We start from the raw sequence: 18,935 nt of genomic DNA, 5'->3' as shown, positions 1-18,935 counted from the left end.
GCCACAAGGTGTGTTGACCACAAGAGGTCGCTGCTGAGCCGACATTTCCAGATCAGAGGAGGGTGACCTTTTTCAAGTCAACACTGAACATTGACGTTTTCTGTTGATGTAAAAGTTGTTAAGATTTAGGTTATTATGTCAAAGTTGTTAGCAAACAGTTGCTTGTTTCGACATTCAGCAGCATTTTAATTCTCGCTCTCTTTTAGCTCTGCTTTGGTCTCCACCACCTCCTGAGTAAAACATATGGGTCTTTAGCTTCTATGTGCTCCGATGCAACACCTCTGAAGTCGACTCAATGAGGGAGCTTAAAGTGAGCCAACATGTCTGTTTGTGGGTTGGACAGCTCAACAACGAGCGTCGAGGGGAGCTGATCATCTCTGCAGGTTCATCACAGACATGTTCATCCGTCTAGAGCCGCCTTAAACAAACGAGTTGTTTAAAAACCTGTATAACACACCATAAACTCCTGTATGTGTGTTTCTTTCTTCTCAACAAGGACGTTGGTGCGTGAAATGTGTTCGTAACAAACTGATGAAGATTTTCCTTCAGAGACAGGATTATTAGATTTCACACCCTCCTCCTGCTCACCTCTGTGTGCGGACACTGTAGCTCTACAAACACTCGTCTGTGTGTAAATGAGCCCGAAGGTTTCAGTCGGATGTTATTATGCAGAGCAGGTGAAGCGGCTCCGATTCTCCTCTGAATCTCAATAAACACAAAAACAAAGGCGAGGCAGCCGAGCAGGAAACCGTCTGCGTCTCTCTGCTCCGTCAGCTCACAAGAAAGGTCGAGTGTAAACAAGTCGGGACGATCAACCTCGTGAAATCTGATAAACTCCCTCACACTGAATTAACACTGACACTGTGCTGAGCGCTGATGTTTGTGATCACTGACTCACCACAGCAGAGGGTGGTCAAACGTGTGTTTATGTGTATTAAGAATAACTCTCAGCTGATTTAAATGCAGATGTGTCCAGACCGCTCTCGTCCTCTTTGTGATAAATAAATATACCACCAGGGCAACAAGAGGAGGTGGAGACGTCGTCCATCGTTATATACAGTCAACGATCGCAACCAACCGACTGCTCCTCTCTCCCTCCCCTTCAGGCCTGTAGGCGAACCTGGTTTGCTCCTGCGTTTGGTTCGTCCTTCTTTGGTTGCTGAAGGAAACACGACATACAAAAGCCGCTCTGGCTCTGTTCCCATGAAAAGGTTTTGACTTTCTGGCTGAGACACAAAGTCGACGCGAGCAGTGCAGCGCTGCCACGAGGCCCCGAGCCAGGAGTCATAACCTCCATGTATATGTATGACAGCTCAGTCTGCAGCGGCCAGGCGCTGATACGATCAGCGCAGCAGCCAGTCAGCGGCCGGTGTGTTCGAAGGTTCTTTAGTTTGTGTGGAAATAAAAACACAACAGTGTTCATCCTGATCAGTATAGGACAGTTATGTTAACAATGCTTTAAACTCTGCTCTCCTCGTGCCTGTGCACACATTTGGTATGTTTCATTGTGCAGTTGAAACATAAACCCGTCTTTATTTCCTTGATTACTCGTTTACGACCGACGGCCACTTAGTCTCCTGTCGTACTGTTACAGTTTCTCATGACGGCAGAAAAAGCCTCTCGGCACAGTTTGCTGAACTGCGACACCAAATAATGACTTTTATTTTTTGCTTTTCAGGCGGCTTCATTTGATTAATTACAGGAAGTAGGCCGGCGGCTGCAAACGCTCCCATCATGAGACCGAATGAAAAGAAAACCACACGACTGCAGACTGCGTTCAGTTTAAAGTTTACACCAGGCGTATTTTGACTTTCATGACTGAAAACCTGCTGAAAGCCTCTCTCTGTTTCCGATATTCATTTTTATAAAGTCTCTTTTTACAGATACACACTTTTCTTTGTTTAAACACAATAATATGCAAATGTCCTCCCAGTGTGTGTCACTCATTTCCCTGTTTTATTGCAGAGTAATGAGACAAGGTGAATAAAAACAAAAACAAGTGTTTCCTGTGGTTTCACTCTGTGTTTTTGTTACCTGCTCTCCTGCCTCGGTAAAGCTCGTTTCCACTGTGTGATAGATCAACATTTTAAATGTTTAACACACAGACGGATTACTGGAGTTAAAGGGGTCAGAGCTTCTATGGAGACCAAATATAAGGAGATACAAAAGCATCACACAGAGACTCACACTGACCTCAAAGAGACACACAAACACCACAGAGACATTCAAAATTGACGCAACACAGAAAGACACAAGACAACTACAACGAGATGCACCAAACCACCAAAAAGAAATGCCATAAAACTACAAAGAGACACTAAAGGTCAAATGGGTCAGAGCCTCTGTTTGGAACTGACGACAAAGAGATCAAAATGATGATAAAGAAACAAAAAAAAAGACCTCAAGGAGAGACCGAAAGACAAAAGAGGGACGCAAACGGACTACAAAGACTATTAAAGACCACAAAGAGACGTAAGACTACCACAAACAGACGAGTAGGAACGACAGAGACACAATAAAAGACCACAGCAGAGAAAATCATCTACAAGAGGCTGAAAAAAGAGCAAATATTGATGCAAATTGACAAACAATAGATGCAAAGAGACAGAAGACAACTACAAAGAGACAAAAAAGCAATGAAGGACACAAAGAGACACAAAGGGACACAGAAGGACACAAAGAGACACAGAAGAACACAGAGACGCAGGACACAAAGAGACACAAAGAGACGCAGAAGGACACAAAGAGACACATAAGGACGCAAAGAGACACAGAAGAACACAGAGACGCAGAAGGACGCAAAGAGACACAGAAGGACACAAAGAGGCACAGAAGGACACAAAGAGACACAGAAGAACACAAAGAGACACAGAAGAACACAGAGACGCAGAAGGACGCAAAGAGACACAGAAGAACACAGAGACGCAGAAGGACACAAAGAGACACAGAAGAACACAGAGACGCAGAAGGACACAAAGAGATACAGGACCACAAAGATGGATGGATGGATGGATGGAGGTCCGAGTTGAACGGCCTCTTCCTTTGCCCATGTTTGACACTTCCAAGCTTCCTGAAAAGGCAAAGGTAGTTTTTTCCTGCTCATGCAGACAAACAGAATCAAAAACAAACCACTCGAGGATTTCAAGTCAAATGAGTCGCCTTTGCGCGTGTCACGTTTCTCTCTGAGGAGGGCTGCTGGGTTCTTTACATGTCTGTGTTTCAGGGGCCTGTTGTCAAAATATCCAATCATGTATTTTAAGTTACAAAGTAAGATAATTAATTAATTAGTGTCCAATCGACAGCAACAATCCTTTTGGTCACAGCAGGAAACAAACTTTTATTTCACTTTCTTGGGGTTCTTTCTTTTTCCCCTTTGAATCCTTTTTTTGTCTGCAGACTTTTGTGACTCTGTCGGCTCTTGATTACTTTTTTAAAGACTATTTTAAGCCTTGAGTGGTTCAGTTTTTAACTTTTGTTGCTAAGCAATGTTGGCCAAAACTCTGCCTATTGGCTAGAGCTGGCACTTTTGCCTGGCAACATTACCTGATTGTGTATTCTGGAGACACTGGCGAGGGCTTCCAGTTGCACAAAAACTATTCTGCAAAGATGGCTCCGGCTGTGGCGTCGCTTCTGTTTCTGAGGCTCTGTATTAATTTACCAGCTTGTCGCTAAATGTCTCACGTCTGAGCATAAAGTTTTGGTAAAATAAGCAGTTGTTTCCAGGATGAATTGGACTGTGAATGAACTCCAGACGGGCAGACAGACGCAGGCCTCCGGTGCAGAGGAGGAAAACCTGCTGCAGAAGGACGGTCAATTAACAACCTGGCTTATATGTGAATTTTTAACAAGTTTAAGGAGGGGGAAGTCTGCCGAGACGATCTCAGGCTGTGATTTTTTAACACCAGATCATCTGAAACCACCTGGAGAGCTGCTGGGTGTTTGATATTAACCAACACTGATTACCAAAACACCAGAAACAAATGCTCGTAAAACCAAACCATCGAAAAATAACATAAAAACATGTTGGGAGGGACGTTACACGGCAGAGCTGCTGCAGTGCCCCTGAGCAGAATACAGAAATGAATCAATTACATTTTATCTTTACAGGTAAAAAAACCTCAAAGTGTTTTACAGGCGACACAAGCTAAAACAAGATGTTACAAATGTAAACTTTTGGAGACTAAAGCACGAAAGAAATACAATTTAATAATCCTTTTGTTAACAAGAGGGGTGTGTAGTGATACAATATCTCTTCTGCTAGTCTCGGTCAATACAAGCAATAAAAAAAACAGACACATAATATGATAAAAACACCCTAAACTAAACACAGACACGCAGCATACAGGGATCAGGGGGTGGATTTACATGGAAATGTCCTATAATAAAAATGTCATACCTATTTAATACTCATGAGAAATAAAAACATATTTTAATTGATTTATTATCCTTTATTTAACCAGAAATGTCCCACTGTGATGCAATTTCTCTCCTGCCAGGGAGTCCTGATAAAGATGGGAGGCAAAAAACAGAAAAGGTTTCATATAAAAGGAGAGACAGAGACGATTAACGTCACGAGAACAGACACAAAGCATGCACGGATCACGAGCTGCATGAAAATAAAAATGCAGATTAAATAAAAGATTAAAAAACAGAAATAAGATGAAGGGGAGGAAGAGGGACTAAAAGAAACAAAGCAGCAGCATAAAAAATTACAACTTAAACACCAAGCCAAGATTTAAGGGAGCAAAATCAACTACAGAAAAACTTTACGGAGGAGCTTCCTGTCATTATGTTGTGATTCAAACATTTCACTACAAACATCAGGTCATTAAATCAGTTAAAAGTCCTAAACTAAATATAAAATGTCATACAGAGATACAGGGGGCAGTTCCCAGGTGCTCCTGTAGGTGTCGCCCTCTGTCATCTTTTCACAGACCTGTGTGTGGATGTTTCAACATTTACTGAATCTGATCAACTCCAACAAGCACATTTATCAAAAATACATGAGCCTGATTAAATGCAGACAGCAATCCACCGAACAGGGGAAACTTTAACTTCCACTCCATCACACACACCTCTCTCTCCCGCCGGAAGAACCGTTATACACTTCTATAGACGCTGCTGGACCACGAGCTGCTCTCAGGCTGATGCTGCTGCGGGCTGCTGTTTGTGAGGTCAGCTCCAGGATCAAACAGGTGTTCTGAGGAAACCAACAAACCGGCTTTTTTACGTTATCATAACATGCATTTTATTTAAATTATCGAGAATATTTTCTTTTGACTGTAAAAGGCTTTAAAAACATATTTTACAGTTATTGTTAAAAATAAAAATAAAAGGGAGATGATGCTTTACATAAAACTATAAGTGTCATGAGGAATGTAGCAGAGGCAGCATGGTAACTCCACTGCGGATTAAAGTGTCTTTGCACGTAATAAAGTGCTAAAAACTAAATATAGAGCACTAAAGGTGTGCTGTTAGTCCCTACACGCACATATAGGACGGTTACAGTGATGTGTAGTAGCAGCCTCCCATGCTGTAAGTCGTGAATCTGCAGACCGGTGCAGATCAGGGCTGCAGGAGGGGGACAGGGGTGCGTGGCTGCAACATGCCTGCGCCTCTCCACCGCAACCCGAGCAGCCGTGCCAGCGTCCGGCTGCAGCATAATCAAACTTTTCTGTACATTTTCACGTCACCTGCACGCGAAACATAAATTTGGCATCCTATGCAAATATATGCTGACGTAAAAGATCATGTGGTTTTTGTCGTCGATCCCCCCTATGAGCAACGAGGAGGTTTTTTTTTCTCCTCTCTACTGTTGTCTTTAGGTTAGCTATGCTACAATCTTTACTGTACCCAGCGCTAGCTATATGCGCCCCGCACCGCACCACTCTGGATATCTGGGAATAATCAACTTCCAGGCTGTCGCACCCTGCACCCAGAGACCGCTCACAGGTAGGACACAAGGGAAACTTCTTATTTATTTAACTCCTGGAGAGAAATTTTGACCAAAGTGACCGCAAAAGTGAAGTTATTAAAGCGGCTTGGTTGCAGGCAGACTAGCCGCCTGGCTGGCTGGCTGTCTCTGCCCAGGCTGCTGCTGCTAGCGCTCGTCCCCTCCATCACAGGCTCTCTGAGGGGGAATCACCTTGCTATCACCCAGCAAACCTCCACGGCAGCCAAACTGGAATTAAAACAGTTAGATACCTGGCTGTCAGGCAACTTTAGTTGCTGCGCGACTGCTCTCGGGTGATATTTGAGGATAGTTGTCTGACAAGTGAATGTCATCCGGTTCAGGTTGTTTTTTGTGGTGGCCAACTTTTGCCGTCCCCCCTCCACCCCCGGTGAAAGTGCACATAATAAATTTATTAGCCAACGGAGCTAGCCCTTAGCCAGTTAGCCCCCTGTCAATGGACCCGGTGAAGCTAAGTGCGTTAGCTTTAGCCTTTCCCCGCACACAGCAGCACGAAACGTGGCTGCCCGTCTCTGGATCTTTCATGTCGGGAAACGCATTTGTTTTGGCTGGCTCCCTCTCCCCTTCTTCCCCCTCCAGAGTCAGTGTTACTCCGCCGAGCCGTGTAGAAAATACTCCCGGTGTATTTTGTTCGTGACACGGTGGCGGCAGAGCGAGTGACAGTTTGTTTAGTAGTGTCGGTTCAAGTGTTGTTGTTGCCCGCTGTATGTGAGGTTCAAACGGGGCGAGCTAGCAGACAGCCAGTCTGGCTGCTTGGGTCATCTGAGGTGAAGCCGCCGTCAGCGGGCTGTATAGAAACACACTGGCTGCTGGCGGCAGACTGGTTTTTAACTGTTTTTTACAGAAACTGACCGGTAGATAATATGGTTGTTCGGTTTTTAAGTGGTTTCTGTGTTTAAAGGAGCTGTCTTTAGCGTTAGAGTCGCTTTTATGCCTGTTTTGTGTAGATACGGACCGTTGGTGAAACATACGTTGCTGGTTGAACCAAACCGCCGATTAGATTGATATTAAACAGTTTCACCGTAAAATTAACCGTTGGATTTTTGTTTTAAAATCCTGAACTGGTTTGATTTGATGTAAATGAGTCGATTAAGTTTGTTTTATTTAACTCGTTTAATGTTATATTGAAACGAACTGTCGGGGATTTGGTTCAGAGGACTGGTTGCCTGTTTGGTGAACAGACGTTGACGTCGTGCCAGTTAATGGCAGACTGGTTACCTACTGGTTTACTCAGTAACAGACAACCAGTATGTACTATATTCTGGTTTTAAAGTGTTTAATATCAAGTATAGACTGTCCTTTAGTATAACAGACTGACTGTAAACTGGTTTATAAAGAAATTGACTGTAAATTACCCTGAAGTTAGACTGGTTTTAACTGGTTTACTCAGTGACAGGCGGCTGGTATGTACAGTAATCTGGTTTTAAACTGTTTTATTTAAAGAATAGACCGTCAGTTTGATTTTTAAACTTGTTTCTGAGACAGTGTAAGGTCATAGATTATGGCAGACTTGTTTTATCCGGTTTGATAAAGACGCAGACTATCTCATACCTTAATGTTAGACTGGTTTTAACTGGTTTCTATTGAAACAGCGAGTGTGTAGGCTGATTTTAATCCATGATAGACTATTAGCAGGTTTGTTCAGACTGAGTTTGCTTTTAAAAGAAGTCATTTTGTCTGAATAGAAACGTGCAGGTTTTTATGATTTTAGGAATTTTGTGTGTCTTAACTTGAATCTTATCTGTTTCCAAAATAACATTCTTAGTTCATTCCTCATGATTAAACTTTTCCCTTTCCGAGTTCATGAGTTTCACTCTCAGTATGTTCTCTGACCTAATTTTCTGCCCAAATCATGTTACATAAAATCATGAATAATTAGGTGCGCCTCGCAAGCTGGCTCAAGGCCTTATGCAGGGATGAGGTGGCACAGGAAGCAAACCCTTGTGACCTATGACCCCAGTGAGGAAAAAGCATTATAAACATGATGAATCTTAGTTTTTGTGAGTTCTTTGCTGTCCTGGTTTGATTCTCTGCAGTTTGATTCGAGTTTGAAGGACGTACAGAGGGGAAGATTTCTGTCTGGCTTAGAGGAACAGGTGTGTAAACTGAATTTGGGCAGGTTTCACCCTCCACCACATCCCTGACAGTGTGACGGAAGTGTGTCTTGGCTCTCGGAAAACACCAGAGAGGCTCGTATTTGGCAGCAGCTCCTCCTCTTCCTCTTTCCGTCTATACTGCCCGGTGACAGCGTTAACATCCACCTCCTCTTGTTGAAAAGTGTGTCAGATTTTTTAATATTATCTCCCTCTCGCCTGTTCTGGTTCATAATCACATTTCCTTTTTCCATTGACCGACTTTTTTTGTCTCATATTTCGGCGCTATTGTATCGCCGCCGTGTCAGGCTTTTTAATCCTATGATATGGATGCAGGGATCAGTCAGTCATGCTGCCAGTCTCCGAATCAGAGCGCGCTCGCTTGCTCTCTGCCTGCTATTTATTTGTCACAAACGCCAACACACACACACACACACACACACACACACACACACACACACACATACAGAGCTCCCGTGCGCTTTCCCTTCCTCGCTGGGAGACTTCCACACACTCTCGCTTTTCCCTCTTCCTGCTCTGACACGCTGCTATTTCTTTGACACACACATTTTACCGCTTCCTAGGAAGTGCAGCTGTGATTTGCTGTTGCCACCTGACCTGTCACCCCAATCCACAACCCACACACACACACACACACACACGCACACACACACACACACACACACACACACACACACACACACTCACACACACTCACAACACACACACTCTGCAGCTTTTATTTCACCGTTTAGACTGTTCACATCATTGGTTTTTATCGGCTGAAAATTGCTCTACGCATGTTTTTTATTATTATTTTTGGCGATTGAAATGGACCCCATTCTGCGTTTGTGTTGCCCTCAGTGGCATTCAGTCATGAGGGGTGTGTGGCAGCTATATGAGCCGGAACAAACACGCACACACACACACACACACACACACACACTCACACTCTCTTTGTTGCTCTGTCAAACTGCTAGTTATTTCACACGTGCACAAACATGCAGAAAGCATGCATGACAGCTGCATCTTACACACACATTCAGTTTTCTTTTTCATACTCAATCTTGCTTTTATTTCACGCACACACACACACACACACACACACACACATACATACACACACACACACACACACACACACACACACACACACACACACACACACACATGTATTTCAGAGCTATTGCTGCTTTATGAAATAGTGAGAGGCTGTGTGTGTGGGTGTGTGTTTGGGAAAGAGTACGAGCGTGCCCGGTTGTGTGAGTGAGTGAAGTGGCGGTGATTTCTCGTGTGTGTGTGCATGTGTGTGTGGTGAGTCACTAGAGAGCATGGGCTGGTCTGAATCTGTGTGTGTGTGCATGTGTGTGTGTGTGTCATAGCGTTTGCCCTGCCTCCTCTCAGCTGGAGCTCTTCATGGGGAAACTCAGCTGCTGTTGGATCAAACCCTCTTCCACGTCGACTGGGAGGTTTCGGGGGTGAATTTAGTGTGAACGTGAACACCAGGGATCCCCATTCGACCAGATTTAACTCCGTGACTCCCCCACAAATAGAAAAAAATCTCTTTTTTGTGTTGCATCATCTCTAATCATGGGTTTGTTACATGTGGAAATCTGTTTGCAAGTCGTTTTTGTCTTGCAAACATTCACGATCGTAGCTTTCATTACACACCATGAAACCATTTTTTAAAGTTACCGTACATGCAAATAATCTGCACCAATATTTCTGTGTGCTGTGACAAAGCTTCTACACATGTACGGTAAAATCTGCGCCACTCCAAAACAGAAATATCTTCCTCTCAGCTCTTTTTCATTTCCAATCTAACAGGCTGTTTCTCCTGTCGTGTCCTCTTCTCCAAAATTGGAGGTTTGATCTTTTCAAACACAATCACATAGCCGCCTCACGTTTCCATCTTTACCTCTTTTAGCACCTTTTTAAATGTACTAATCAGGAGGTGACATTTTAGTGACTGTAGTTATAAGAGCCAGACTGATAAATCGGTTGATATAGCAGCCGGTGGAAGTTAATTTCAGATGTATTGTGCAAATGTTGACCCGAAAGAAACGGCAGGACAGAAACGCCAAACTTGGTACGAGGCGATTGTTTCTAAACTGGGGCTGCAGCACAGGTTACTTTCATCATAGAATATTCTGTGGATTATTATTATTTATCAAAGTCTATAAAATGTCAATCAGTGGTTCCCAAAGCCCAAAATGGCGTCCCCAAATGTCTCATTGGTCCATCAGATATTCTGACTGCTGTCATAGAGGATAAAAATAACCAGAAATATAAACGTTAAAGAAGCTTCAGTCAAAGACTTAAAATAAACATTTAACCGATATCCTTTATAAGAATAGTTTTTATTGTAGTTGACAAGTAAAGTGCTGCGAAACAAAATAATGTGAACTTCATGAACTGAACTGTCATGACCCATTTAAATTCAAAATGTACAGTCTATAAAAACAAGAGCACATGTCGTTTATTTCTGTTCCAATTAAGATCATGTCCGTCTCGTTGGTGCTTTATGGTATTCTTTTTAGGGTATTTTCCTGCCCGAGTACAGGACGACATTCTCCTTATTCTTAAATGAACAACGCTCTGATTGTTTGATTTTTTGGGTTAAGGAAAAAACACAACACAGGATTTAAACATACAAACGTCAGATGTGGTCAGTGATATCGAACCTGGGGAATATGATTAATCTTACTTAAGTTCTGAGTCCTTTACATACTGAATTACACTGAACATAAATCTGTTAATAATCCTTCAAAAGCCACACGAAGCTTTTTGGTTTGAAGCAGAGTGGAGCTGAAAAGAAACCTTGTGTGGTAGAGATCTGGCAAATCGAGGAGTGAAACCACTTTAAATGTCGGAAATGTTAAAGTGTACCTTTATAAACCTGTTCGGCATATCAAAATATCTCTTAAATTTATCTTAATATTGATCTTTATCATATTAGTGTGGAAAAACAACAGAGCTATTACTGGTTATGGAGTTTTGTGGCCTACATTGCTGCTTTAGAGGCCTTTCCAAATTGCCAAGAATAACTGAGGGAAACACTGAATACTTGTAATTGTTTGAAATTTTTTATTGGCAGGAGGAGGCTGAATTTTCGGATATTAAAAACTGGCAGAAAACAGTCGATTCAGTCCAAAAAAACAGCGTTGACCTCTCTGAAAACACGCACCGGTCACACACAAGACACAGATGTTGATTCGCTCACTGTACATCATAATTTCTTAAATGTAATCCGTGTGCCGATGGAAATTAAACACAAAGGCAGAAGGAATAAAATCCAGGAGAAATGCAAATGAGTTATTCTTGCAGACGAGATAAAACAAGCTCGGTTGTGGTTGCGTGCTTGTCAGCTGAGAGCTCAGTGGAGTAATTAATATTAATGTAACATGCAAATAAAACAGTGAGACTTCACGTCTGTCGTCTGCAGAAAAGAGAGCGGTATAGAAAGCTCTCCGCAGGACGCCGAGCGACTCATAAACAACCCGTCAGTAAACATGTCGTCCTTCACATGATGAAGTGTCTGTCCAGTCCAATCACTGACAAATATGTCACCTTGTTTTTGAGCTGTTAGCGTAGTTTCCCCTGAGGGACAATCAGGTAAACATTGATCTGTAACTCAGTCCCGCCTTAAACTACATCAGCGGGGATAAAGGGTGTTAACCACAGAGGGAGGTCAGGTGTAGTAAAAAGATCTGGAATATAATTAAAGAAAATGTGCAGCATCACATTAAAATAATACATGTTATGTTACTAAAATGTTGTTGGAAATACAACTTATTTTCCTTTTAGTAACACAAAAGATATTTTATCATTTGGATTAGAATCGGTGTAATCAGGAACATACACCTCTTTGAGCAGGAGAGCAGATAAACATCTTAAACCTACAGCTGCCTGTGAAACTTAAATATCTGCAGTTTGATTTAACGAGAGAAACATGTTGAAGCTTAAAATACAGACATTTGAAAAGTTATTGAAACAAATAAAGGGCACAAATAAACAAGTCTATATAAAAAAAATCAACTTATTGAACAATATTTTCAGCTCGAATCTCGTTCAGAAATGGCATAATTGAGTTTGCACTACTAATAATTAATAACGACTCAACACTGCTGGTAGTTACGAATTTGGCTGCTGAGGGTACCAATATGCTAGCTAACATTAGCAAAGCTCTTTGGCAGCTGAAGTGATGTTGGCTAACAGTATTTGCATTCTGTCTGACTGTTACGTTAGCTAACATACAGTCTCACTTTAGCTAGCAACGGTAGAGACACATTGGCCAATGTTAGCTGCTCATGGTAAAGTTATGTTAGCGTACTTTAGCAGTTCTCAGTCTCACTTTGGCTAGAAATGGTAAAGTTACGTACTACGCCAATGTTAGCTGCTCTGATTCTGACCTCGGCTGCTCATTCGCTACGTAAACAGCGGAGCCGGCAGGGCGGAACAGCGCCTTGTTGTGCCGGAACGCAATGAAAAGACACGCACTGGGACGGCTTCACGCCACCATGGCTCGGTCCACTGTAGGCGGTGTGACAGTGCAGCTTTATTTCGGCGCTGTGGCGTCACCACAATGTAAAAAGGGCTTTTGGTCTCTGCGGGTAAAGTTTAGTTAGCTAAAAAATAAGCTAACAGATGCTGTAATTATAATAATGACCTTTAGCTCATGATGTGATGTGTGTTAAAAATGAGGGACTACTGTCGACCACCCTGCTTTATCTTTCTGCCAAACATTGAACACTATCCAGCTAGATGAGTAAGTGTGTGGTCAGCTCACACTAAAATCACTACCTCCATTCTCTTGGTGAAGAACCAACTATCTCTGTCGTTTTAAATAATTACAATTATAATCACTATATTATTTACGTATTAATTCTTAAGTTGCAACCTTTACCAGATAATGACCAATGTGTTGTAGTTAAACTGACGTTTAACGACACGACACATTTTAGTTGACTGAAGAAAGATTTGTATAAAGAGAATGAAAAAGTGAAGCATAATGATTTTTATTTAATAATTATAATATCATCACGGTACGTCTCTCAGAGCTCAAGGAGACATCTTTATATGATTTTAGTTTTTTAAATCAAAAATGTCAAAGCAGAAAAAATAATTTCAGAAGCAGGAACAACAGAATAAACACCTTAAATGATTAATAATTACAACAAACTAATTAATAATAAAATGATATTATGGTTCTCTTGATGTAGTGAAGGCCAACTTGACGCCGTGGTTTAAAGACAGTTCGTGTTTTGATGGTGCACACCGGATGAAACCTGCAGATCTCTCCTGAAGACTAAAAGAGAGAATTTTAAAATACTGCAGGTGTCTTTTGGAGGGAGAAAATTATCATATGAATTTCCCTCCTCAAATATATGCAGGCCCGACTGTAATTTACTGAATGTCCTTTAAGAAAATAGCTGAATTTATTTCTGTTTTCTGCCATCAATCATCCGGTAAAAGTAGGTGTCACTTTTTTTCCTGTTATTTCATATTTAGAGCGCAACACTTCAAAAACAGATGCTGTGTTTGTTTGTTATCACTGTTTATATTATTTAGATTTTTCCCTTAAATCTCCAAGAAGTCATTTTTATTCATGAAGAGAGAAACGAATGCTTATTTTCTCATTAAAGTCTGCAGTGTGTGTGTTTCTAAATTACTCAACACATGAGTGACCAGCAGCACTGATGGGCTCATCAGACAAAAAAACGCCGTAGATTAACTCCCCACCCTCGAACTGTGATTTGTTAAAGAACCCCCTCCCCTCATGTCTGGATCGTTAATTTAAACCTTGTTCCAAACCCTCATTTACCCAAGAAAAGCTCACTGCGCACAGTTCTGTCTTTTTCATCAGCATCCTCATTGATATTCATATGTTTCCTCGTGTTCACACCTGGGGGCCACCCGCGTACGCCACAGGCCCGTCTCACGGTAAACTCCTCTGGGAGTCGATGCTGCCTTGCTCAAGAGATCTTCAGCTGTATGTGTTTTAATGCAGATGGGTCTCATTCACAGTTTCCAGTCCAGACTTTGCCAGCTGGTCCCCGTTTGGAGCAAACGGCTTTCAAGGCGAGATAGGATCTTTTTTTTTATGTGCTGAATGAGCTTTTCTCCCAAGTAGGATATTGTTTAACATACTGTTAATAACTTGGAAGCAATCACTTTGCCTTTGTCTATCAACGAGTTAAACCCACAACCCTGGTCTTAAAATAGTGAAATATTTTATGGGTATTTGATATAATATTCCATGCTTAGCAAAAACAGAATATTAGGTATTAGGGCGACATTAAAGAAAAGTATCTGAGAAAGGAGAATACATTTACAACAGAATAAAGTTGTAAGAGAATAAAGTCGGAACAGGATAAGAGAATTAAAGAAGAACACATTTTACGTAAAGTTGCTGCTAACCGTCAGTGTTTGGTTAAAAAAGTATTTTTTCTTTCTTTTACAGAAAACAAATTTCCACATCTTTTTACATTTAGCAACATTTTCATATAAACTTCAACTTACTGGATTTTTTAAAGGTTCAATTTGATCTCAATCTGCACATTTGAAGTCCAGATACACTTCATAGATCGACGACACATTTTCATGATTGAATAATAACTTTCTATAGCTTCTTTTTTCATAATAGTATAATCCTTTTTTCTGTTTTATATCATTATAAATGACCTATTTGTGGTATTTAAACTGGCAGTCAAGCAGTTTTGAAGATGTCACTTTGTACTCTGAAGTCTGTGACCATCATCTTTTCATTGTCATGCAAAATTAAGCGAAACATTTATGAATAATGAAAACACTTGTTTTTTTTGCAGCCCTGCAGTTCTTGCTGTGTCATGATTCAACATTATATAACTTCTGAGCTCATTACTTTGGATTTCTGAACTCATTACTTTAGATTAGCCTGTATTACATAACTGTAAATCTAGGCCTGCGAATGATTAATTTTTTATTTGAAGTATTCTGTTTCAGTAAATCCAGCCAAAAAAACAAGAAAACATTATCCAGCAAATATACAGGACTTCCTTTTTCTTATACACTTTTTACTTATAAATATATAAGTTCAGTTAAAGGTATAATAACTAGGATAAGTATAAGTTGTATATAATAAATTGCATTTTGTCAACAGCACATTCAAACTGGGCCCCTCCTCCTCCTGTGCTCGTCATCACCAGAAGCTCACTCTCACGCTCTCGTGCGAGAACACGCCCACCTCGCCGAGCTAATGCTGACAGCATCACGGTTACCGTTGCGCTAGCATGCTGACAGCCGGTTACCTACCTGTCCAACAGAGAGAAGGCCAACTCCTCGCTCTATCGCCGTGTTCGCCAGCCTGAATCGGGCCCAGTTGCTAATTTGAAAAGCAAAACAACAGAACAGATGCAGAGGGAGGGTCTCACAAGGGTCTGCACACACGCTCACCAACACACATGTAAAGAGGTCCATAAGTGATAATTTATATGATATTATATTTTTTTTAAAGTCTACATTTTATATCTAGGAAAATCTTACTTATTATACTTTTAATAAATTACTGCGGGACATGTTTTCATTCATCTGCTGTGTTTTTATTTTGATTTATTTGCAGTTTTTCTGGCAGGTCGGGTCAGCTGTCACTCCAAAACTTTTTATTTCCCAAGCGAGTTTTGGTATCTTAAAAATAAACCATGAATTATAACTATGTTAATAGAACATTGCTAATATTAATAAATCTCCAGAAACAAAGTGGTTGTGACCTGAGTTGGACATATTTTATTAAATTCTACTCTTATTTAGAAATGTAAACCAGTGAGTCACAGTCCGGACACCGACCTCTACCTTTGGTCCCTGTTTGGTTTAAGCTCTGCTGCTCTTTGTACAACACACAGATGTTTTCTATGATTTAAAATAATAAAATAAAATCATAAAATAAATGTTGATAGTTGTACTTTCCCTCGATGTGTTTTTACTTTCACCTCAGTGAGAAAGTTCTCTTCTTTTTTAGTGTAACTTCTGTTTAGTCACGTCCCTGTCAAACTGAATAACCTCTCATATTTGGGAAAAGCATCATCGTTTCTATTTTCATTCCGAGCTGATTGAATTAGCCTCATCCTGACGTCCTGCTGCTTTCCAACTTCAGGAATCGTAGGAAACTGGAGCTCTCAGCCTCCAAACACACACACTTGGTGTAAATAGGAAATGGTTTCTTGGCAACGTTGCTCTGAGACACAGAAAGCGCCAAGTTTCCAACCCAAGGAAGGTTTCAAATTTTTACTTTCACAGAGCTCGTTGAAGGCAGACTTGGGGACCATTATTGCACCTCTGTGTTGTACGTAAAAGGTAGAAAAATGGTCAGGCTGGAAGGACAGGAAAGGTATGTGAGAAAGATTTATGTGTGCAATCGAAAAACAGTTAGCAATTAACTCAAAGAAGTTAGTGGCTCTCTTGCAACTAGAAAATCCTGCTAGTTGGGAGGACGAAGAGGTCCGGGAGCTATTTTACCTTTGAGCAGAGGATGAGATCAAAACTTGTTCGGTCATCATCTGACAAAGATTAGCCTCTGGGAGCGACGGCCAACTTTCAGGGCCTCTAGTTAAACCAACGATTAGCGAGATCAGACTTTTGTTCCGCCCCTTTTGCTCTCCACGCGGACTGTTTTAACTGCATACACCAAAGCACGCTGATACGTAATCCGTAATACCACTCTGACTACTAATTTTAACAGTAACACTTCTGATACCACGTACGGTAAGAAACCAAGGAGTCCGTGACACTGGTGTTCCCCGATGCTTGTGATAAATGTAAAGGATAATGTCCATGAGGTGTCTGAATCTACCCCTGACCTGGAGGCCAGAACATCAGACACGCAGCATTGGACAGTTGCTTCTGTTGAGTCTGAAAGTTCCTCCAAGGACATTACCTGGCTTATACCATAGACGCAGAGAAACGAGCATCCCAAATGTTTTTCATCTAAAGTTTTTTTACAAGCTGTAACTCTTCTCTTTCCTGTTTTTATCCCGTAATGTTCTTATCAAATGAAAACATTGTTCACTACTCCAGTAGTTACATCAGAGATAAGAGTATAAAGTCATTGCCTCCAAGCGTGAACCCAATGTTGGTCCGTGTGGTCATTAGCTTTTATCTTAAATTACATTATTGAATATTTGCTCATTGAAGTCGGATACATGCTGTAGTGATTTTAATGCAGAAACAGCCACTATATCTGCAGACTCGTCCTCCTGCACGCTCTGCTCAGGTGCCCACCTAACCTATACCGAGCCTATATTTCAAGTTGTGAGAACTCTCACAATCCCCCTCTGTGTGGGACATGTGGGAAAGTCAACTCCAGACATTTTCAGGATCTCAACGTCCTGAAAATGTCCGGAGCTCATGTGTGAAAGAGGCTTAAGAGGAAGAAGTCTGGTGAAATACTCAGCTTCCCTTCATTTAAATATCTTCAGGACATCCATTGGGTGATTAATTAAAAAACTCTATTGTTAGTCCCTTGCTTTTGCCCCCTGTGTTACCCCAGTGTAACTAAAAGAGGGCATCATCAGGGCAGACATTACTCACACTGTCCCTTCACTCTGAACAAAACCTCGCTGCCACCGCCGCACCAAACGTGCTGAATGTGATACTCCCTGACGGAGGCTTATTCATCTCTAATGAAAGAATCTGTTTCAGACGCAGGCCGGGAAGGCGTTTCTCTGCTTACCAAACTGCCCCGTCTGCCTTTTTTAGACAGGAAGTTGTTGTGAAGTCAGAAATAATATCAAGTTGGGATGAAAACCGATGCTGCAGTTAGACGATCAATCACGTAACCCGATCAGTTGGAGCTGCAGCATCCCTGATTAGGACTCTGTCCGTCAACAGGAGTGGATTAAACGCGAATGTGCTGCGATCAGAGAGGTGATGGTTTGAATCCCTGAGCCAGCAGGAAAATCTATACAGGGTCAATGAAAACATCAACACTGCAGACACTTTAAACCTGCTTTCAAAGATGTGTTAAATATTACAAAAAAATGTAGACCTTTATTTTTTAATGCATGTAAGAAAAGGGAGATTAGTTGTGCTTCCTCAGGGGCCAAGATGTGGAACAGAAAGAGCCTGAAAATAAAGAACCAAGTCAGGTCTCAATCAACGACTCGTCTTCATCAGGACTTCATCGTGCCACTTGAGTTTGTGTAGGCCGGCTCTCATATGATGCAGTTCCTGGAGTTACTGGGTGCAGAGCTTACACCAAAGTCTCGTTTTGCGTGCAGGTTGCTCCAGCAGATGTCTTCAGTCTGCAGCAGTGAAACAGGCTGTAATGGCTGCAACATAATCCTTGATGGGTCAAAGGTCGTCCACTAAAAGTTCTTGTTGTTTCCACTGACAGGCTCAGATTGTTCTTCTGTGTGTGAGAACATCACAGGAAGGATCCCTACAGAGACAGACCTTTTTGTAACAGAGGAAGATGACTGTTTGCCGTTGCATCGCTCTCTTCAACGCCACCAAACTCCTTTAACAAAAACGGTAATTTACCTTCCAGAACTCATGAGTTTCACATTCACTGCTGCCTTAACCGTGTAGTTTTTGTGTGTGTTATTGAGTGTTACACAAACATTGTGTTGGCTCTGAACTACACATTCAAAACACCAAAGTCACAAACAAGCGTACAGACCGAGGCAGCAGTAGACCAGCGTCTTCGGTTTCCTTCGAGGTAAAATGACTGTTTTTGTCAATGGAGTCTGGTGGCTTTGAGGAGAGCTGTATGGGTTCGAAAAAAGGACATTACTCCTCAACAAAAAGGTCCGTCTCTGTAGGGATCCTGTCTGTAATGTTGTCACACACACACACGGCTGTCAGTGGAAACAACGAGAACTTTTAGTGGACGTTTC

At 41.6% G+C, this 18,935-nt stretch overlaps 1 protein-coding gene across 1 annotated transcript in view; it reads left to right on the top strand.

Annotated features, from left to right (window-relative positions):
• Positions 1-5,515: 5,515 nt before the first annotated feature.
• The window catches only part of LOC138609534 (zinc fingers and homeoboxes protein 2-like), a 120,435-nt gene continuing 107,015 nt past the window's right edge, over positions 5,516-18,935 (top strand). The window contains exon 1 of the mRNA XM_069682163.1: positions 5,516-5,952. The gene's annotated coding sequence lies outside the window, so the exon portion shown is untranslated. The remainder of the gene's footprint in view (positions 5,953-18,935) is intronic.

This window comes from Semicossyphus pulcher, unplaced genomic scaffold, assembly GCF_022749685.1.
Source record: "Semicossyphus pulcher isolate SPU_LCO1_2020_fin unplaced genomic scaffold, fSemPul1.0.p SCAF_5, whole genome shotgun sequence".
Taxonomy (NCBI): domain Eukaryota; kingdom Metazoa; phylum Chordata; class Actinopteri; order Labriformes; family Labridae; genus Semicossyphus; species Semicossyphus pulcher.
The sequence above is the reverse complement of the archived record's forward strand: the minus strand, read 5'-3'. Positions and strand labels throughout refer to the sequence as shown.